The sequence below is a fragment of the Mesocricetus auratus genome, unplaced genomic scaffold (assembly GCF_017639785.1).
Source record: "Mesocricetus auratus isolate SY011 unplaced genomic scaffold, BCM_Maur_2.0 Super-Scaffold_100020, whole genome shotgun sequence".
Lineage (NCBI taxonomy): Eukaryota > Metazoa > Chordata > Mammalia > Rodentia > Cricetidae > Mesocricetus > Mesocricetus auratus.
The window spans coordinates 19,383,996-19,407,534 of NW_024429201.1; the positions used below are offsets into that span (position 1 = coordinate 19,383,996).

The 23,539-nt window shown below is 45.5% G+C and overlaps 1 protein-coding gene across 1 annotated transcript in view; it reads left to right on the forward strand.

Moving 5' to 3' along the window:
* The window catches only part of Map1b (microtubule associated protein 1B), a 96,897-nt gene that overhangs the window by 26,364 nt on the left and 46,994 nt on the right, over positions 1 to 23,539 (forward strand). The gene's annotated exons all lie outside the window — the stretch shown is intronic.

Sequence of the window (23,539 nt, forward strand, 5' to 3'; positions counted from 1 at the left end):
GCCTGATGTTTTGTTCCATTTACTCAGTTGCTGGCTAGAGGTGCTTCCCGATCAGGGTGTGTCCAGGCTTGGTTTTCAACCTTTTTCTCTCTTTTTATTTTTTTGTCTTTGAGACAAAGTCTTGCTATGTTGCCCAGCCTGGCCTCGCTCTCCCTCTGTCTGCCTCTGCCTCCAGAGTGCTGGGATTATAGGTGTGTACCACCACATAAGGTTTTTCATACACCCCTGGATTTTTTAAAAATGAACGACAGTCTTAAAATTTTGTTCATTTAGCTCAAGCTAACAATCCCAACAGAGAAAATCTTGTCTGGAAGTTGCTTTTTTTTTTTTTTTCTAGTGTTGAGGGTTGAGTCCCGGGCTCCATGCTTATGCCACTTAGCTATACTCTCAAGCGTCTGTATTAATTTTATTGTCAAAACTCAATGTCCCCAGTTCAGAGTATTTGTGTTTCCAGTTATAGAAAGGGTCAGGTCTGTTACCTGAGGCTCAAGCACCCCTCCCTGCTACTGTGGACTGTGTTCATGGCACTCAAGAGCAGGACTTCTCAGGATAGTTTGTGTTTGGTTTTCAATAGAACTCCTGGGGACTGAGTAATGATTCACAGTCCCAAAAGATCAGTGCACTCCTAAGGGCAGCTTCCTATAGAGGGTGGCTACTTAGTTGATGTCTGTCAAGACAGGTCAGTGCTGGCTCTGGTACTTGGCTATGGACCTGCGTGAATCCGAGTACAGTCAACAACCACTTGGTCTGTCCTCTTACTATATTCAGCTGACGTCTTGACAGAGTCGGTTTCCACAGCACCTTTGAACACACTGCTTTTCCTAGACCTGCTCCCAAGGGAGTTTGTAAGCAGTAAACAAGAATCGCAGCCCTTGTTATATGTGAGTCCCGCATTAAGTTGCACTCTCTGGTTAACTCCACGGAAGACATGTAATCGTTAGCTGGTAAGACCGCCTTCATCCAGAACCAAACGGCAGCAGCTTCCCCAATACCAGCTACAAGCATTGGTTCTAAAAACCTCTCCTTTGGAGCTGCCACTAATGTAAATGCTAAAGGCTCCTTCCCTTAATTGTCTCATTACAAATTGCAGAATTAACAGGGCTCACATAGCTGTGTGCAAAATTCACCCCAGAAGTAGCTATGATAGAGATTAGAACTTCCTGAAGCCTTTCCCTCCCTTCTCCTGCCCAACTTAAATAGCCTTAATATTTGAATGTGATTGGAGATTATGTGAACTTCCAGAATGTCATAAAAACCCCATTAGCTGTTCATCTTTGGCATCTGGTATTAAATTAATTGGTGTGGTAAAGCAACTACCATGGAAACATGAGAAATTCCCAACTATTCTGTTTTTACCAGCTGATAGCATGAATTATTTCTATGCTGGTGACAGTGTAAAAGAAAAAATATTACTTTAAATTACCACACAATTAAAAATAATGCTGAAAGTATTTGCTCCACATTTCATAGTCAAAATTTAATATGCTTGTTTTATAAGGCACTCTTACAAATGACTAAATAAAACCTTAAAAATGGGCATAGGGTATGAACACTATTTATATGCACACAGGTGATATGCATACAGGTGATTGGGAGGGAGAGAGAGAGAGAGAGAGAGAGAGAGAGAGAGAGAGAGAGAGAGAGAGAGAGAGAGAGAGAGAGAATGGCCAGTACACCTCTGAAAAGCACTCAACCCCTATGAGTGAAGAAATCTGAGTGGATACAAGAAGATACAGTTTTACCTGCAAACCATGCGGCTTTGAAAATGGTACTGCACAGTGTTGGCAGAGAGCACAAGCAGAGCAGATCCTGCTCTGCTACTGGATCCGGGCTGCTTTTGTGAAAGGGGAATTTCAGTAAAAATCAGTCGCTCCTGGTCAGACATTTATCCTATCGGGATAAGCAGAGACGTGCACAAAAATTGTGTAAAAATGGCTTGCTGTCTTATCATTTACAAATGTGACAAACCCCGGGGGGGGGGACAACAACAACAAAAACAAAACCAAAAACCCACTGAAATTCTCGCCAGGAGTGAATGGTGCAATTGATGGTGGTTAGTCAAGAGGATGCAATGTTCAACCCACATTGCAAATCATTACAAATTCTGTGTCATCGGACACATGGTGGTTGTGAGTAAAAGGGCAAAGTTCACGGAAGCCATTTACAGTTTGATCTCAGTTTAGTACCAAAGCACTGTCTTTGCAAAACAAGCTGGGAGTCTGACTTGGGTCGTCAGCGGGATATTTGCACCTGCATCTTCCGTGTGCCTTCTGTATTTTGTGCAGCCGTCTGATGTCACTTTACCACCAGGAAAAGGCGTAAGCAGTTTTTTACAAAGATAAGCCTAGCATTTGAGGCATGAATCACTACCCCCTTTGTTTTCTGATGGAAATGAGATCCAGTAGTAAGTTCTGTGTCTGGGGGAAATACAGTACGCTTGAGTCAGAGGTTGAAAAGCTCTTCAGACTCTAACCTCAGAAACCTCAAACTTGTGTAATGACACAGCAAGGAAACCCACGATGTCAGTCTGAGTTAAGGAGGCTTGAGCAGATGCATAAAACAGCCAGCACAGAAAAAATGGACCCTGACATCTAGGAACCCTGGATTGTGCTGCCTCCATAGGAAATCTGTATCAAAATGGATGGTGCTGGGTCTGACCCTGAGGAGCCCAGGTTTCTGCTCTGGCTGATTGTTGCTAACTTGACCTTGGGCGTGCCACCAAACTCTCTGAACTTGAGGGTTTTTTCAGTGTTGGATGATTACTATTGTTTGGAATTTTTATTATTTGGCTTTCTGGTACCATTTCTAGCCCTGCATAGCAGGTGTGACTCTGGAGGTGACCGGCCAGTGCCAAGGCAGACAGAGCCTCGTTCCCCATCACATTCTTGAATCGCGTGTGTCTGGGGTCGTATGGTCCCCAGTAATAGTTTTTGCAGATCTGGAACTCGATATGTAGATCAGGCTGTCTCAAATTCACAGAGATCCACAGAGGGTTTCTCTGGCTGTGAAGGGACACTTTGACCATGGCAGCTCTTATAAAGGAAAACATGTAATTGTGGGTGGCTTATAGTTTCAGAGGTTTAGTCCATCATCATCATGGTAGGACATAGTGGCATGCAGGCAGACTTGGTGCTGGAGCAGGAGCTGAGAGTTCTACATCTTGATCCACAAGCAACAGGAAGGGAACTGAGTGCCGCACTGAGTGTGGCTTGAACATGGGACCTCAAAGCCCACCCCCACAGTGACACACTTCCTCCAACAAGGCCATACCTACTTTAACAAAACCACACCTCCCAATAATGCCACTCCCTGTGAGTTTATGGGGATCGTTACATTCAAACTACCACATTGGGGTAATGTATTAATATAGGAACATCTTTTATAATCTTCATTTCATCTTGACCCCAATATATAAAACATATGGTGACTCATATTTACATAAATTGAAGCAAAAGTTTAACTAAACATTAGCAGTATCTGTTCCTGCTATCTGTAATACAACATGACATTTGCAGTTAATTTTATTTTAGCCTGGTAGAATTACTGTAATTTTGGTCTCCTAGTTCTGTTCATGCTATGTCAAAGTATTGCAGTACTCATTTTGCAAGACACTGGCACAGAGCTTTTGGAAAAGATGTCCAGGATGGAGAGAGAAAAAGATGTGTGTGGGGGACTATATATTGGGACAAACTTTGAATAGTACTTACAGATTTCTTTGCAGGAAATTAGAAAGGGAATGAAAAGACACGGCTTTGGCAGATGAGAGTGTGAGAAGAGACCATGAGGAGGCAGAGCAGGCTATAATAGGAGTAAAGTTTGGGGTGCAAGAGCCTTCACTCTGTGTGTCCTGTCCCATGCTTTGACGTCTCAGACGTCAGAAGAGGTGTGCCAAGTACTTTGAACATGGCAGGCTGCTGGGCTTGTGCAGTTACCAGTGGCCTCTGGATTGCAGCCATGCAGGTAGTAGTTAACTGACAGTGAATGCACGCCTGCCTCCCCCCAGGACTTCCTGCCTGGAGCTGATTAACTTGCTGGTCACCCTTTGTTCATGGTGACTCATACACTGTGACTCTGGGATTGATTTGGAAAAGGAAAGTCCAAAATGGACACTCAAAACAAAAACCCACAACAACTTAGATCTCAGCTTTTATTTATTTTTTTCACAAGACTAAAGGTGACGGCGATTTCTTTCATCTGCATGGGGTATACGATGTGCAGCAGCATTACTTTTACGTGAGTTGCCACCGGTCCTCTTCTAATCCCTTATATCTGGCCTCTATATTATTTTTGCTTTCTTTTCTGATTTTGGTTATTTGTGAGTTTTTTCCCCACTCAATCTGCACATGTTATCTTTCGTGACATTGCATTTTGGTTTGGCTCAATGGGGGAAAATGCAGTCTTCCTTCAGTGGTGTCTTTTGTCATTGTCTGTTAATTGTGCTGCCAGTTTGGTCACCTGTAACATAGCTGGAGGAGCTGAGCAATGGTCACTGGAGCTCCAGAAGGAAAGCGGCTGTCGGTCCTTGAGCAGGACTTGGGAGAGCTACACCTTGCGTCTCTTCAGCAGGAGTGCAATGGCTTCTGCTGCTCAGTTAGAAACAGGAAGGAGCCATGGCTTCAGAGTCTCTGCCTAAGGTGTGTCCTGACAGTTGCACCTAGCCTCTGGGCTCAGGGCTTATTTGGAAATCGTGAGCATGACCTGGAGACAAGTAAGCAGAGAGTGACCTTTCCTGCTGCTAACCTGCTGTGTTTCAGACCAGACCCTATCCATTGTGAGCCTCCAGGTCTGTCCCCATGTCCCGCTCAGAAGAGTGACTTCCTCCACCGAACCCAAGAAGGGCTCAGCATCCATCTGTCTGGAGATGCCTTATATGGAGAGGTCTTGAGACTATTTTTGTGTTTGTAAGACGATTACGTTTTTTTTTTTAAAACACGGAAAAGAAAGAAAAGCCTAAGGCAGCGGGTTACTAAGAGGCTTGGATAAAGAAGAAAACACTCTGTGCAGGCCTTCCCACCCTCATCCTGCACTTAGGTGGCAGCTTGCCATCCATCCACTGCTCCGGGCTGACCTTCTCCGTGCTTTGTGGCTTTGGACCAGGAACTCTCAGTGCTTCTCCTCTGCAGCCCTGCAGAGCCTGCAATGCCTGGCCATGTGCTTCTGTAATGGCTGCTTTTTTTGTTATTGCAGGAGCTCAGCCCCCAGTCCTAAATCCTAAAATGCTGACAAAGCAAAGCAAAGGAGACCCTATCCAGTGACAGGCTGGTGGCCCTCCCCACCTTGGCTCTGTGCCCTGCTCAACTGTCTGGAGGAGCCCAGGGGCAGCAACAGTGATGGGCTTAATGAGTGGGGTGCTCTGCCTGCATGACCCTGTGACCTTTCCACCTCTCATAAAAGGTGACAAGCATAAGTCTGAATTAAAACAAAAAAACCTAAACTGGGTCCATCGGGGTAGTTCGGCAGGGAAAGGCACCTGCTGCCAAGCCTGGTGTTCAGAGTTCAATCCCAGGACCCATATGGGGGAATGAGAGAACCTATTCCTGCAAGGTGTCCTCTGACCTCCATACATGTGCCATGACATATTCCCTCCCAGCAGATAGATAGATAGTTAGATAGACAGACAGACAGACAGACAGACAGATAGATAGATTGATTGATTGATTTAGGGGGCTGGAGTGAGGACTCAGAGTTTAGGAGCACTGGCTGTTTTTCCAAAGGACTGGGTCTGACTCTCAGCATCCCCAAGGTGGATCACAACAATCTGTGACTCCAGTACCAGGGGACTGATGCCCACTTCTGGCCTCTATGGACAGCAGGCATGCACGTGGTACACAGAGGCATACTCAGGGACAACACCCCTACACATAAAAAAGAAAATAATTTTTAAATGATTTTTACAATATTGTGAATTAAGAGGTTAGCTGAGCTTGGTACAGGCTGTGGAGGAGAAGGATCAGAAGCAACTCGGGGCTGCTGTGGAATGCAGTCCACGGTGAAATATTTTCTGCTGTGATCTTGTTTTCCTTTTTGAGACAGGGTGTAGGTGCGTAGCCCAGGTTGGCCATAGACTCCTTATGTAGCCCAGGCTGACCTCAAACTCATGGCAGTTCTCTTGCCTCAGCCTCCTGAAGTGCTGGGTTACCAGTGTGCACCACTGTACCCAGCTACCTGTTTTCCTTCTTACCAGATGGGAGGGTGGTACAGGCATAGTTTGTGAGTGATTTGATGACAACTTCTAATTATTCTGATGCCCTAGCCCATCCAGCAGAAATAAGGCTTTTCAAAGATGAAATCCACAGTGGAATGTGGACTGTTGTGGTCTTGACACATTCAGACACTAATATATGACTCTTTGCTGTTCTTAGGGTATGTGTATAGTGGCTAGAAAGATGCCAATGTTGATAAGGTGTAGAGAAACCTTTACACGCACCCTAGACAATCAGTATGACTTGATTGGGATCTCCCCCACCCAAAGAAAACGTGAAATTTCAGTCAGTATAATAGAGGCCAAGTATAATAGAGTGTTTAGTGAAGTGAGAGACAAAAACAAACACTTCCACAGCACCCCGGTACCTTGTTGAGCTGTGTATGTGAGTGTGTGTGTGTGTGTGTGTGTGTGAGTGTGTGTGTGTAAGTGAGTGTGTGTGTAGAGGAAGGGGGTGTCTCCAGGTCGTGAAAGTCTTCCTGGCTTCCCCTAGGAACCACACTGTAAAGATTCAGGCATTATGCTGGCCTGCCCCTGTCACCTGGCAGAAGGCATTCAGTCAGTACCCTGGTCAGCCCAGAGTTCCATGGTTACTTAGTCTGCACGCAGGTACAAAGGACCCCTTTACAAGAAAGACACTTATGCTCTCTTCTTTTCCAGCTTTTCCTTCCGTTCCCCTGGGGAAGACAGGATTTTTCCTGTCTCCCTCTTCTCTTCGGTCCTCTATCTGTATCTGTGTCTCTTTACCTCTTTTCTCTTTCCTTCCCCCCTCCCCCTTCTAATAAAACTGCTCACTTAAGCTCTGTGTGCCTGGCCTGTTTATCCCTCGCCTCGGTCACCCTCGCCTGCCCTGGAATCAGACAAGGCTCTCCTCTCGCTTTATCGTACTGCAGAAGTTTCTTCTTAAACCTCCTCCATGTTCCTCAAGCTACTGTAACGAAATGTCACAAACCAGGTGGCTTAGAAGAACAAGAAGTTCCTGTCTTGGGTTGTTGGTGAGACTGGTTCCTTCAGGGCTCTGAGGAAGACCGCCCCTGACCTCCTCTTACAATAGTCGCTCTGGCGCCTGCCTCTGCTGTCACACGGCATCTCCTCCCTGGGTCTGCCGGTTCCCTCTCACTTTTTAAAGACGCATTTTTGCTTATATGTGTATGAGTGTGTCTGTGTGAGTATCCTGGTGTGTGGGTGCCTGTGGAGTCCAGAAGAGGATGCCAGATCTCCTGGAGCTGGAGTTGGCAGGTGGAAGCTGCTCAGTGTGGATCCTGGGAACTGAATTTGGATCTCTTGGAAGAACAAGAAGCTCTCTCAATCACCAAGCCGTCTCCCAAGTCCTCTATTGTCCCTTCATTTCAGCACACCAGCCATTGGATTCAGGCTTCCCCTAATCTTGTATGATCTCTGACTTCGAGCATAGGTCATACGTTGTGGGTCTAGGCCAGTCAATTCGGCAGCTTTCCTTCTGTGACCTCTTGAGTCTGCTGTGGATCACAAAACCTAGGAGATGACTCGGCTCGGTAGGACTCCTGGCTACAGAAGCAGTGTTGAGGTGTGTGTGGGGGGGAGCGTCTTCAGGTTGTGAAGTCCTTGAACTTCATATCCTTGGGCTGAGCGGGTTCTACGCTAGCTGGCCTCTTCCAAGCCTTCACCCTGGCATGCCATTCTGCAACTAGATTCTAAACTGAGTTTCTTGCAGCTGAGGCAGCTAGATAAAGAGCTTCTGATACACTGTTAGGCTTGGGTCTTTCACATCGAGGGTTTGTGAATGCTAGAGGGAGTTTCAGCCACAGGGTGCTCAGAGAGGTGGCCTGGGCCCTAGCTAGGCTGTGTGAAAGGGTGCTAGAATGGGTCCCTTTTTCTGGGTCGGACACAGATCCCTCTCTTCTCGGCCATTGGAGCTGCCGGAGACTGTCGATGCTTGTGTGCGGAGCTGAAGAGCATGTCCCGGCCTATCCCTGGCGCTTCCTGTGAATTACATTGTTGGGGTGAAAGTCATTCTCTGTACAGCTGTGGGGGACACTGTTTGGCACCAGCCTCCCTTTTCAGATCAACTTATTTGAGGGTTTGGTTTTTTTTGAGAATTACTTTAGTGCCCACTCAGCCCCTGGTTTGTTGGAGGGGGCAACATGAGTCTCTAAATAAAGCCATAGAAACCCCAGTGAGAAGTGCTACCCAACCCAGTATGAAGTTATAGAAAGGTCTCAGGGAGCTGGGCTCTCTTGTATCAACTTCTGTGTTTCTTTGTTGAAAGGAAATACTAAACATTGGAGGAACACAAAGAGAATGATATTAAACATAGAATGGTTTTAATCTTTGGCATTCGTTCACATACTTTTTTTTTTTAAAGCCCTGTTTCCATTGCCATGCACCTGTCATGTTCTGAATGAAGTCTTCTTCTCTCTGGATGGATGGTGGTCTTAGAAGCTTGCTGGTTTTCATTAGCGATGTGGCGGTGCTATGTGCTGTCCCTGATAGAGCACAGTACATGAATCAGTGTGATTATCCAGTGTTGGCACAATCAGCAAGATTTTGAAGGGAAATGTTGCAGAACTCAGAAGTGGCCTCATGTCACCTGACAATATTCCATTCAGACTCTAGGCATCTCCTCTCTGTGGAGCAGGGGAGTACCAGGGATGGCTGCAGGCAGTGATGGTACGAAATTGCATGATCTTGAATCATTCGCTAATTTAGTGGATTCCTTGTGGTACTCCCAGAGTCCTGTTCTAGATCTTGGATCATATCTATCCCTATTGTTTCAGAAATGTCATCGATTTATTATTCATGAAGTGTACTGCTCTCCTAGGTCCAGCACTGACCCATAAAACGCATCCACTAAGCTATATTCAGGAGTCTAGGGAGACCTGGGAATGGGGACTGTAGGGGAGGAGTCTGCAGAACACCTGAGATTGGGTAAAGATGTGCCGAACAAAAAACTCCCTGGGAATGACTTGAGAGCTACCTGCCCTAAATCTACTTTCTTTCTTTTTTTTCAGAGTCTCTCTCACAAGAAGGTAGCTTGTTCATTTGAGCTTTGTTCTGCCAGTTATGAGGAGGGAGAACTGAATTTTTCATTAGCTCATTTAAATCAGGTTCTTTCAGCCCAGCATGATAACCGAGTCAGGAATCCGAATAGTGCCCCGGGGCTGGAGTGCACAGCCACCCCACTCACCTAATTTGAAGTAGATTGCCTTTTTCATTAAATCTAAAAATAATTCAGGCAGGCCATCTTTCTAGAGATTTCTGGGAGGGGATTGTATCCGGGGGAAGAGGTTTTGTCTTTCTCAGGTAGTGCTGGTACTGTGTGATTCTGGCCGTCTCTTCGCTTTGTGATGCTATCAGCCTTCTCGGTGCTTCGAGGATCTTTGTCATCTTTTTGACTTGTCTCAATATGCAACCCAGGGTGGCCTGTGGCTCCCACTCCTCCTCCCTGCCTTAGCACCTCTAGGGCTGGGATTAGAAGCCTATGCCACCATCCTCAGCCTTGTGATCTTTATTGTCTTTAGAGAGGCTGTCTCATGTGTAGCATAGGCTGGCCTGGAACTGACTATGTGGCCAAAGATAATCTTGAACTCCTGACTCCCCCTCCCTACACACACTTATATTTCTTGATTACACTACTTCAAGTTGATTGGCGCTGAGAATCAAAGCCAGGACACATTAACCAAGTGTACTAACTGGGTTGTGTCCTCAGCCTTGATTGCCAAGAGCTAGAACAAAGCTTACATGACTTTCACCGAGGGCTCACACGGCGTGGGTGTGTTTGAGGAACCTGAAGTGCTGCGTGTGTGAGTAGCAGGTCCAAGGTCACACATGAAGGAGTAGCAGAGATGAGGTTTAGGCTCTGGAGAGCTCCATCCTAAAGGCCCTCAGATACCTCTGGTATCTTTGATAGGGAACTTGCAACCCCAACATTGGGAAGCCATGGCAGGAGGATGGAGGATTGCTACAAGTTCAAGGCCAGCCTGGGCTACCTACAGTTTGAGTCCCCGTCCCAAGTTTATAACCAAGCCGCCAGTAGTATTTTTAATGGTTTATTTATTTTTATTTTATGTGCATTGGTATTTTACTTTTATGTATGTCTGTGTGAGGGTGTCAAGCCCCCTGGAGCTGGAGTTACAGTCGTGAGCTGTCATGTGGATGCTGGGAATTGAACCTGGGTCCTCTGGAAGAGCAGACAGTGCGCTTAACTACAGAGTCATCTCTCCAGGCCCCAGTATCATTTTTGGTAAGAAAGCTGCATTGGAAGGTCTGGCTTTGTCAGTGGGCTTTGTTTCAGAGCTCACCCGTGCGCCATTCTCTCTGCTCCAGTGACTTTTCTCCCAAGAAATGGGACTTCCAATGTGAACCATTTTCACCAATTACCGAAAGAGAGGAGGGAAGTAGTTGGGAAAGACTGGCAAGCTCTTGGCAAGGCACTGAAGTCCAGGCTGAGGCGGCAGAGGACATTGCTGGCTCTGCCCTTCCCATTGTCTAGACGACTGTCTGTCCCTGCCTGTTCTTTCCTTCTACCACAGGTAGAAGTGGTGTGGTCTGGTGGCCAGGTGGCAAGGGAGGCCTTAAAAGTTATGTCAGAGAGGAAAGCTGGGGGACTACTGCGTGGAATGGCATTGGTGCACTTCCTGGGAAGCCCATGGACAGCAGGATGCACCAGGGGAAGGCCTGTAGTGAGATACCCACCCTCCCACCCCCCATGCGCCCATCCTGGGCATGGTCACAGGTGAGAACTTGACGGAGAATAGGACTAGATCTGGGAGACCCCAGAGCTCACTCTCTTGCTGCTGGTTGGGTCACAGAGAGCCGGAGAGGATCGTTGGAGCTGGAACCTGTGGCTGCCACATGCCTCTTGTGTAAGCGAAATCTCTCCAAATAAACTTCACTTAACCTGTACTGAGTCTAGTGGAATCTTGATTCCCACATGATAAAGCCCCTGCTTGAGACAAAGCCTCTAACCAGCTCATATAAGAACTTAGCAGAGGTTAGGAGCACTGACTGCTCTTCCAGAGGTTTTGAGTTCAATTTCCAGCACCCATAACCATTATAACGAGACTTGGTGCCCTCTTCTGAAATGCAGGCAGAGTGTGTGTGTGTGTGTGTGTGTGTGTTAATATACTGGTGTCATAGAGTAGAGTTCAACTTTGGTCTCAAGTTCCCTTTCCTTACAGAGGAGGGGAAACCTCCCAGATTAGAGGACCCATAAGGTCCCTAAATGAAAGACCAGTTGTCTATAAAGGTGTTAACCTCATGTATAGCAAACACTCCACATTAACTCACTATAAACTGTAGAGTAATTACAATGAAAGTGAAGATTTGGAAACGGGAATCTTACTCAAAGGCATAGTTTATAAAACTTAGTTCATTGACTACCCTTCAGAACTCTATCCCATTGCATTTCCCATTCCACCCAGAGGCTACATGACTCTCAAAAATTCTTCATCCCCAAAGCCCTATGTTCATGGAGACCCATCAGGCATCCACAGGGAGGGAGGGAGGTCGCTGTTAATCATGTCTAAGGTATTATCCTGCTAGTTTTGAATTTTCTTTTAAGAAAGGTAGCAGAGGCCTAGAATAGCTCAAGGATGTTCCAGAATTACGTGGCAGAGCAGAGGGGCTGTTAGCAATGTAAGGGTGTGGAGTCTCTGTACCTCACTCAGCACGGGAGCCAGGAGTCTGCATTTGTAACAGGTTCACCAGATTATTCTCACCGCCAGGTGACTTTTCTGGTTTATGTTTTAAGCATCACTGTTGCTTCATGCTGCTTTGGATGCTGGGGACACATCTGTGAGATGCTGAGATGGGAATAGAAACAAAAGGCAGATAGGAGGATTTGTGGTGATAGAGAAACAGGTTCTGAGAAGAGAACATGTCCAGTAGTGTGCTAAGGTACAGTCAGGAGGGAGGAGACTCCTGCCCCGCCCACCTGTCCGTCTTCAAATGGGACCATTTAGAACTGGTACCTGAGTTTTCCCCTTGTTCTCACTTAGCTAGGAACTCTGTCTTCAGGAGCCCACCCTCCCTACTGCTTTCTGGTCAGGCATTCTCACTCTCAAGGGCTCCCACACACTTTGTGTGATTAGCTGGTTACTGCATCACCCCAGAGGCTGTGTCTTGTGCCAGCAGCACTCAGGGCAGTGCCTGGCACTCCGCAGATGCTCATTACACTGTGTCTTTTGGTTGAGTGCTCTGGAATTCCCAGCATTGTTTTGTTGTTGTTGTTGATGATGTCTTCTCTAGACTTCACAATGCTACAAGGTGTCACTGTCCCTCCAAAGTAACTTGGAAAGAAATGTTATGTTTTGACCAAGCAATTTCCCCCATCCTGGGAACATATATATGTATATTAGTTAAGCCTGCTGAGTGCTTGGAGGGGTGGCATGCACACATCTCAGATTTCCCCTTTTCCAAAACAGTCATTTGTTTTTGTGCCAAACTCTCAGTGTCTGTCTGGAGAACCCTGAATTTCACAGGAAGTGTTGGTGAGATTGCTATCTCGTTGGTGAGACTCTGGTTTAGAACCCGAAGATTGAAGAACTTGGTTTTCGAGCCAGATTGCTCTAAGTCTCCAGGGAGCTCTCCACATAGTGTCTTCTGGTTCAGTGGGGCTGCCTTGGGCCTCCTCTGGACTTATCATAGAGACAGTGGGATGATTGCTTGGAATAGAAAACAGGGTGGAGGGAGCTCAGGAGATGGGCACAAGGGGGATGGCTTATGTTCTGTACACATAAGATCGAGAAGGGAGAGAGACCATGATTCCAGTACAAACTGAAATGCACCCCTCGAGGAAGCAGCTGACCTCTTTGAGTTTATATTTTCTTCCTAAATATTGATGTAACCTCTTAATCCTACTAAATGTTAAGTTCATAAAGTTGGTTTCAGGATTTAGTTATGTTTGTAAGTATATCAGTGTCTTATTTTTATTTTCTACAATAAGAGCTAGATCTAGGCCATTCTGCATCTTTTATATTATCTAGCTTTTCAGCCATTCTCTTGAAATTGAACTGAAATTTATTCCCACTTAGTTTTGACCAAAATGAATGCTGACTTGGTGTCAATATAAACAGCCTATCTTGAGTAAGACAACACCATGGTTACCTACGACTCTTTTTGTTGTTGTTGTTATTATATATTACTGATGCAAAAGTCACTCAATATTTTCACATCATTATTACTCAAAACAGTTTTCAAGTTGTTCTCATTTGGTCTAACCTTTTCTCTGGTGATGGTGTGTGTTTTATTTTAAATGTTACCAACTGGCTATAAGCAGACATGGCCGACCACAAACCCATGAATAGCCATGTCCTGCCTGTTTACCAGTGAGATACCTCTAAGCCCAGAGAAAAGTAGGCACAGGGTGACTTTATCCCTTCAGCTATCTCTGTGGTAATAATGTGGCATCAAAAGTCCTTGAGTCTTAGCTCTGTGACAGTTGGCACTGAGGTAGGTCACATGTGGATTGGCACTGGGTAGAGCAGAGAGGTACAGGGAAGCCTTTGACCAGAGAAATTCAGTGAAGAAACAAAGCCCAGAGCACGTGACTCCCCACTGTGTGAAAACTGCCCTTGTGGAGGAGTGACGGACCTGATCAAAGGTGTGCAGTGACTGCTCCTGGGTGAGTGACTACTCCCCACAGCTGCTGCTTCGTCAGTGGTAGTTAACTGTTCACAGTGGGCACTCGTGAAGTTTTAAGAGTTCAGAGGGAACTTCTTAGCTGTGAGGCTGAAGTAAATATGGTATCAAACTGGCAGTGCTGAATGGGTGAAACCCAGGATTTCTGTCTCTGTGGTTTTTATAAGTCCCTCCTCACTTTGTGTTTTATTATCATTATTATTATTTTGTTTTAGATGAAAAGGAACTACCAGAATATGACTGTGTAACTGACCATTTCTGACACTTCAGGTGGACTCTCTTAAAGTCTAGTTTTTGAGTAATTTTCAACTTATGAGACAGTTGCAAAGACAATGTGGATTTTGTATCCTCAACTATCTCCTTTGCCCCCTGTTGCAATTGGCTCTGCCATGTTGCTTTATTTATTTATTTTTTATTTGTTTTTTCAAGACATGGTTTCTCTGTATTGTTTTGGACCCTGTCCTGGAACTCACTCTGTAGACTAGGCTGGCCTCGAACTCACAGAGATCCACCTGCCTCTGCCTCCCGAGTGCTGGGATTAAAGGCGTGTACTACCAATGCCTGGCTTGCCATGTAGCTTTTTGTTAAAAACAAAGAAATTGACACTCATAGAATGGTATTAATTAAAGTACAGGTTTGCCCATGAAGTTTTCTTAGGCCATTGTAGGGTCTCACATGTCATTTAGATGACGTTTCTTAAAGGTACAAATCAGACAGTGTATGTCAGTTACCCTTTTTCTGACTGTTATATCTACATAAAGACTACCTGGTTTTCCTCTGGGAGTGGAGCCAATGACAATGATGAAATCGGTCTCTTGATTCTGGGAACAGCATCCCTTCTTCTACAAAGACTATGACCCTGTTTCTTTTCTTTTTCCTTACCCTTGAACCTTATGTTGACCAGTAGCAGGTCTGGACGGAAAAGTTTCTAATTTTAGCATAGAAATAACATTTTGAGTGAAGGTGGCATCCACTGTACAGCTATGCCCTTGGAGGTAGGTTGGGCTCAGTGCCCCCCTGCCCTCACCGCAGTGCCCACTTGCTGATCTTGCTTGAACAGGAAGTGGTAACATGGTTCCGCCAGGGGAACCACAAGGAAACCAAGGCTGTCTACAGTCTGAGGAGAAAGCTTGTCTAAGGCCCCAGGAGTGAATGTAAGAAAGCAAAACAGCGAGGAAATTGTACTGTGGCTATGTCTGATGTCTGGGTCTGTGAATTCTGACTCGACGTTTAGCCAAAGATTGATTGAGCAGCCTCATATTTGCTCTCCATCTGTGTTTGCTGAACCTTATGCACAGGTTTGCCTTTCTTTCCTTGCCACTTACAAACACGAGGCAACATGTTAGCTGTGCTCTGTTACCTAGCAACAGGCTGTGTTGCTTGCCTGAGCAGCATTCTCACAGGAGAGCCTTGGAGTGAGGTTGTGGATATGCCAAGCCCATGCCATCCTCCCTACAGAAAACAGTTGCACAGATATTCGGAGATCACATTGAACTTGATTAGAATCATTTACTGAATCAGGTACAGGTGTGAGGTCTTTTCATTGGCTAAACTTTACAACTAGTTTGTTAGAGACCGTTGTATGTTTTTGGTATCTGTGGATACCAATTTTCATGATCATCTTACCCAAAATAAATCAACTACTAGTATAACTGAGGCCTAGAATCGTGTGGGGATTCTTTATAATGACCATGGGAAAGTTCTGGTGGGACCACACATATCAGTCACCACTGATGGCTGCAGATAGCATACAGGGGTCTCCTTTCTTCTCCCTGTTGCCTGGGTCACTTCTGTTGGTCTTTGGTCAAGGAGAGAAAGGGGACCCCCTCCCCTTTACTTGGGGACGGCTGGGCTTTGAATAACAACAAAGAATGGAAATGATGGAAACATCTCCATTCTGAGCTGGGGTCCTTGTGCCCAGTGCTTTCCAGAGACACCCTGCTCTCTCAGAGCCTCACAGGATCTGTTTGTTTTGTTTTTATGATGCCCAGTAAAACAGTAGGAAAAAAAATAACAATACCTTTCCCACAGAAACTGACAAGATGGCCTTCAATACACACACTTTTCAACAGTAATAAATAACCCAGCCTGATGGCTCATTCCTGTGGTCCCATTCTGGGCTGCAGAGGGAGAAACTGTCTCAAAAACCAACAAATGAAGCTGGGCATTGGTGGCTCATGCCTTTAATCCCAGCACTCAGGAGGCAGAGGCCTGCGGATCTCTGTGAGTTCGAGGCCAGCCTGGTCTACAGAGTAAATTCCAAGACAGCCTCCAAAACAATACAGAGAAACCCTGCCTCGAAAAACAAACAAACAAAAAATAAACCAACAAATGCCCAATAATGTCTCAATTTAAAAAAAACTGGAAAAATGAAAACATTTCTGACCACAGTCTGCAGGTTAGAACTTGTATATTGAAAGAAAAAAAGCAAAGACAAAATTCTGTTTGTGTGGAATTTTTGTTCCGTTTTCATTTTGCTTCTGACTCCGGGAGATTCAATTGCTGCATTTCTGTCTCCTGTCCCCAGCCCCTCTCAGCCCTCTGTCACTTGCAAGTGTAGTACACGTGATAAGATTTCTAGAAATATGTATGTGAAGTGTTTTCATGACCAAAGGGAACACAATTTAGGTCTAGAGGACTGGGAAGGTCCCAGTGCCCACGTACGATGCCACCCACGCTGACGGACTTTCCTCCAAGGCGGAGTTAGCCTGACATGTTTTTGGACCAATCGAGTGTTTTGGTTTTGGTCCTTTTCCAGCGTGCTGTTAACAACTTCATCTATTTATAAACAGACAGAGGTAGTGTCTCCAGGAGAAGAAGGGGGGTTTGACAAGTTGTAGTTAATTTGGTCAGTACAGATGGCCACGAGAAGGGAAGAATTGGAGGGAAACATAGGAATAATCAGAGTTTATAATTCAGCTGCATCAGAACCCTCCCCAGCTGAGCTCATGAACTTTGCCAACAAGGGTTTCCCTGAGTAAACGAACAGGTCTCCAACCAGATGGTGAAGAGCTAGGTAGGGATGGGACCTCTGGGCTTGGGGATCAGAGCCACTCTGTGAGACCGGGCTTAGGGGTAGCTGTATGTTCACCTGGGCCTCTCCTCCCCTAGATCTGCTAGTTCTGGGACTCCACTGGTACTGAGCTGTCTCATTCCTTCTTTTCTTGAGTGACCTTCTCTATGCTGTGAACAAACTACCTACCAAGTTCTGCTGCTGAGGGCTGCACTTGTGATAAGTGTCATCTAAGTTAGATGTCCTTTGGGAAGCTTTTGTCTGAGAAATCCATGTTGTATTTGCCAGGGATTCCCAGAGAGACAGAACCAATCAGGGATGTAAATATACATGTTTGTGTTTGTGAAAATACCTGCATAATGTAAGAGGGAATCTACTAGGGTAGTTGACTAGCATGATGGTGGAGGACATGTAGTTCCATAAGCTAGAGACACTGGGATGGTTATGGGTTAGTCCAGATCTGAAGACTTCGGAATTAGAGAATCTAACAATGTAGCTCTCATTCCAAGGCAGAAAAAGCATAAGAACCTAGGAGCCATCAGTGCTGTCCTACAGTTCAAAAGGTCAGAAAAAGTCTGGAGAAATGGCTCAGTGGCTAAAAATTACTAACTGCTGTGCTAAAGGGCCTGAGTTCGATTCCCAGCATCTGCATGGTGGGTCACATCCCTATATAACTTCAATGTTAGGGGATCTGACCCCCTCTAGACAGTGGTTCTCAATTTACCTTAATACAGCTCTTCATGTTGTGTTGACCCCCAATTATAAAATTATTTTTGTTGCTTCTTCATAACTGTAGTTTTGCTACTGTTATGAGTTGCAATGTAAATATTTTTGGACATAGAGTTCAGCCAAAGGGATCGTGACCCACAGATTGAAAACCACTCACTGCTGTAGGGGATACAACACTAAGCTTCTGGGGGCACCAAGAATGCATGTGGTGTACAGACATACTTGCAGGTGAAACATCCATACACATAAAAACTTAAAAAACGAATAAAAAAGGCAGAAAACCAGGGCAGAAGAAGAGTGTCCCAGATCCAGAACAAATTCACCTTTTCTCTGGCTTGTTCTGTGGAGGCCCCCAGCTGACAGGATGGTGCCTCCCATACTGAAGGAAGGTCTTCCCCACTCGTCCACTGATACACATACCAGCCTCATTGGGAAGTCCTCAGACGAACCCATTCCCCTGCTGCTCCTTAACCCAGTCAAGTTCCCACTTCCAGTAAACCATCACATGGGTGCATCCAAAACTTTGGGAATGTCAACCATGTGCTGGAAAGTACAGATTATTCTAGAGTGGAGGGGGAACAAGTGGATTGGATACTTCCAGGAAGAAAGTACTAGCTACTCAAGAAAGCCTGGATGCTCTGGTGACTGGAAGTGTGTTCTTGCCATCTTTTAGTGTATCCCTTCACAGGCTCAGGGTTTGACTGTGTAGTGGCATATACTATTACCTAAATAGTTTACCTACCCCATCGGACCTCACACACTTCCTTGTTAAGCTCCTTGAAAGTCATAATCCCATGTTTGTTTGTTTGTTTCCCAATTTCTAGGAGCTTCCAAGTTGGTAAAATAGCTTAGGCCAAGAAGCTTGGAGACACTCAAGCTGGGCAATGACTTAAGGGCAGTGACTGAGGATGTGACTTGCTGAGAATGTGTTGGCATGAGGATTGTGACTTGGTGAGGCGGTGGCTTGGTATGCTCCTATCCTGAGGAAGAAACTGGTAGTTTTATTAAGGACAAACGTATGTGATGAAATAGGTGAAAATCAGTAAATAGGGCAGAGTGTTCATCTTTACAAAGGTAATATCCTTGGTAAAACCCTGCAGCCTCATGTCAGGCATATACAGCCTCGATCTGGGCCTCTCCCTGTCACATTCCCAAGGACTGTAATGTTCTGGTCTACCCACTGTGGTTGCTTAGAAATGTTTTCTAATGCACTGTATTTGCTTTTCCTGCCACCTTTGAGTGGCCTTCAGTAGCAAACTTTATGGGCAGTGTTCAAGGGGTCATTGAAGGGTTTTCATCTTGAACACTTGACCCAAAGGCGGTTTTTGCCTTCGCATTTTCCCTCCTCCCTTTCTGGAGCCTTGATTTTCTTCATCTCTTACATAACACTAAAGGCAGCAGGGGAGTCCCATGAAGCACTGCAGACCTGGCCTGTGACACACACACTGACCTGCTCTGCTCCTCAGTCTCAGCCCCTTACCTGATAAACTTCTTCAACCTTTTCTTGACAAAGAGAAGACAGAGTTGTTCGATGATGCTTGATTGTGATCCAAAAGGCCTCAGTCAAAGAGGCAAGACTTTTCTAAATCCACAAAAGCAAACCAAAAAGTCCTCTAAAACTGTAACCTGCAACTGGAATTGGCATGGCCCACAACAGAGCCACAGGACACCAGTTGGCACTAAAGGCATAACCCTGGGAACCAGAAACCTGAGTGGTGAAGGGCTCAGTGGTTAAGAGCACTTGCTGTTCTTACAGAGGACCTGGTTCAGTTCCCAGCACCCATTGGGTGGCTCACAGCCATCTGTGATTCCATTTCTAAGAGATCTTGGGACCTCTTGTGACTTCCAAGGGTACCATGTAATATACATGTATACATGCAGGAAAAACACGTATACACATAAGACAAATAGATCTTTTTTCTTTCAAACAAAGCATAAGTAGAGATGCATAGGGACAGCAGAAAGACAAGCTGTTGACTTTTGAACCTGAAGTGGCTGTTAGGCCTCAGGGTGTTGGTGATAACTCACATCTCTATGGTACAGTGGGGCTTTTGTGGGTTATCTCATTTAAATCGAATCTTCTGCGTAGCTAAGAATCGCCAGTATTTCCATTTGAATACAAAGAAACCAATACCTGGTAGGATTTAGGGACTCATGTATGATTCTGAATTTCATTAATTTCAGGGCTCAGTATGGGTGCAGCACTTTCTCTGACATGCACAGAGACACTGGGCAAGACCCTAGGATGCCACAGCTCTGGCTGAGGGACTCTCCGAGCAGGCAGTGCAAACTTCTGTCCCATGTTCCTCAACATTTTTTTCAGATGAGAACACAAGTCTAGGGGTACCGCATAAGTCACAAGTCAAAGATGGCATGCTGTGGGTCAGACCCCGGGGTTTACTTGTAGACGGGAATCGATTTGGAATCAGCATCCCTGAAATAATCCAATGGGTTGGGGCCATCACTTAGCCAGGACTTAGTGAATGTGTTCTAAGCAGATGGCTGCCTGGCTGTCTGACTTTAATTGAAACCGTATGCAAAGCAACACATTTCCTTTTCTTTGTCTTGATCCACTTTCCTACCCAAAGATGTTGTTTTCGCTCAGTTTGGAAATCCCAGATTAGATAGTCCACTGACAGGTTCCCCGAGTCTGTGAAGGGCCAGCGATGGTGCAATGAGCTGCTTTCCTACCGTATTGTGGATTAATCAAAGGCTTTGTTGTTGCTGGTAAGCACAAATCTCCAATTTACTCTCTCGACTGTCGTTTTCATGCACTTATTTGGAATGCAAATAGCAGCAAGACACAGGTCAGCAGCTGTAGCTGTGGGTGCTGCGTGGGAGCCAAGGATGGAAATGGAATGCTGAGGACAGCCAGCTGAGGTCTGGGCAGCATGCTTTTCACTGCCCGGGAGGGAGTGGCTTTCTCAGGCAAGTGGGCATCAGAACTAAGAGAAATTATTGATCCCAATCCCTGAGACTGGACAATGATGACTAGCTAGCGTCACCTTCCTGATAAGATTCATAGCCATGCCTAATGAGTGCGGTAAAAGCAATTCCCAACCTTCCTGTAATTGCTTCTAGATGAATGAGAAGGAATGAGTGGTGGCGAAGGAAATGCAGTGTGCACAGCACCTGGAATTCTGCTTTGCACCCTGGAAAGGGTTAGTAAAGGCTAGCTCTTCCTAGTAATCGGATGGGTCAGTAAGGGGTGCTGGAAATCTCAGGACAATGCAAACCAAAATTAGCCTTCCATCTTGTCCTTGCTTCACACAACTATTCTAAGCAGTTAGAGCAGTTGGAGGAGGAGGGAAGTGTCTGAAAACTGACTGGACCCACTTACACACCGCAAGCAGGAGATACACACGGGCCCTGCCAAGTGGCTGAACAAGCAAGGTTTTCGGCGGTGTTGAACTCCTGTGAAGGTGGTGGTGATGAGTTCGGAGATGTGTGTGTGGGCTGGAAAAATAAGGGTGGCTTGGAATTCTGATGACTGACAAGTGAGGTGCAGAGCTGGTGCTCCGTGGAAATAAGCAACAGGTAAAACCCAGGCAAGAAGAAACTGCTGCTGTTTTTGGTTCATCACTCTGACTGGTGCAGCAGTTTAGAAGCAAGGGCTCATGGGAGAGAGGCTGGTGTGTAGAGTGTGTAGTGACGATGGGACCTTGCTAAGGGAGGAGAGAGGAACTGGGTCCAAGGAAGTTCGTAAGCATCTATCTATCCTATCTATCTGTCTATCTATCTTTCTTCTTTCTTTCTATCTATCTATCTATCATTGATCTATATACATACATACACATACACATACATGCATTTACTGTGGGTATATGTGTGGGCATGAGTGTACACTTGTGTAAGAGGCCAGGGGAAGACTTTTGGGAGTCAGTTCTCTCTTTCTATCATGTGGGCCTTGGGGTCAAACTCAGGTCATCAACTTGGTAGCAGGTGCCTTTTCCTGCTGAGCTATCTTACCTGCCCTAACCAAAGAAATCATATAAAAATGTAAGTTTGGGACTAGAAAGCTTATTTCTACAGAAAGTTAGAGTGGGTCACTACATACAAGTCTAGTTACCACAGCCATTGGAGCCAACCCACTGTACTGAGCCTTCGCATGGCAGCCTCCTTGTGTTGAAGATCCTACTTAGTCTCCTCAGCAGCCCTAGGAAGTCTGAGTGACAGTAATCCCATTGACCAATGAGAAACCTGAGGTCCAGAAAGATGAAATAACCTACCCAAGGTCGTAGCTAGCAAGATCTAACACTGAGATATGAACCGAAAGCAGCCAGTTTCCAAAGATGATTTCACGCCTGCAAGGAACCTTCTACAATCAGAACTGAAAAAGGTCAATCAGTTCCTGGTAAAAGATAGCTGTGAACTTTCATGAGAGTGTAGGAATTAGTCAAAATGGAGTGTTGCTGGCCAGTTGTGCCTGCTTTCTTCTCAGGAGTCTTGTCCAACCTTGTTGGACTCTTTAGAAAGAACAGAACCATCCAGGGTCTGGCAGTCTCTGAGAAGGCAGATTGTATGAGTCCCCGCCTTGCCGCTGGCCAATGACTTGTGTGGACTGGCACATCATTAGCTCAGGTCACCATTCACTGGGCTGTGTGTATACACAATTATCTGTTCAGGTCATCATTCACTGGGCTGTGTGTGCACAATTATCTGTTGCACATTGGCCATCTGGTGTTATATTGTTGGTAAACGCCATCATACCCGTAATTTAACTTGTGCCCTGGAGAAAAGTGCTGTCCTGTTCTCCAAATGGTCATGGAAAGTTTGCGTTGATGGGTTTTAGGGAAAGTTTTTTAACACATCAGTTTTTGAAAATGAAGAAGGGAACCTTTGCAAAGATTTCACAGGAACTTCAAGGGCCCCAGGAACTAGTGTTTCACACTAAATTCACACTGGAGTCTAATTATAAAGGGATCGCTTTCCTGAGACTAACTAGAGTGAGGTGCAGAACTTACTCATGATCATTTTGACTTGGGATGAGGGAAGAGCCAGTGTCACACAGAGCCTCTGTCTGCAGGAAACTTGTTTTCAGCTGAGAGAGGATGGCGCTCCACCAGAATGAATGCCAACTGGCTGTTTACCCTTCACCTGTTTTTATTGGTATCTTTGAGAGTACACTGTGACTTGCGGGATTTTTAATGGGTGGCACTAAAATGTGTCTTTGAATTGAATGAGGGAAAGCGTTTCAGCTATTTCTGCATTTTCTCTTCTTTGTGCTTCCGTTTTCAGTTTCAGCATGAATGGGAATCTGGAAACAGGTGGGAAACTTTTCCTTATTGTGGACTAGGGGTGGAGCGTTTATAAAGGAGGGTTCTGAGCGCGTGTTAGGAATGAAACAAATCCTCCCAAACCCAAACACTTCCTGTAGCTCCTTCCTAGCTATTTTTGAAAAGACATAAAAGCCAATAGCATCTCTAATCAAGAGCAGTGGTAGGTAGCATTGGGTCTTTTACTACACGTTATATTTTTCTGTGAGCCTATACTTATTTGCCCAGCTAGAAATAGCTGAAGTTATTTAAACAATCATGACTGTTATCTAACCAACGAGTGTAGGCTGGGAATAGACTCAATGATTACACTGTTTAGAAATAAACTGTATTTTTTGCACTCTTTTGAGGTAGGAAGGGTTCAGAGATGTCCTTGTGATTGCTCCACTGTGTCTTCTCTTTATGTCAATGTAGTAGTCTAAAGATATAATCATTTTATTCTATGTAATTTTAAGCCTTTTGTAGAGTGAATAGGACCAGTCCTATTCCTTGAGATAAATATAGAGAGAGCATCCAAGACTCGAGAAGCTGAGTGGGGCGATGCAAGCCTGTAATCCCAACAATGGAAGGAGTCTGCCGTGAGTTCGAGGCCTGCTTAGGGTGCACAGCAGGACCCTGTGTCAGTACTCCTCGTCTCCAAAATGACCTATGAAGACTTTCTTCACCCTCTGAAAGCAGAGAATAGGGCAAACAGTAGGG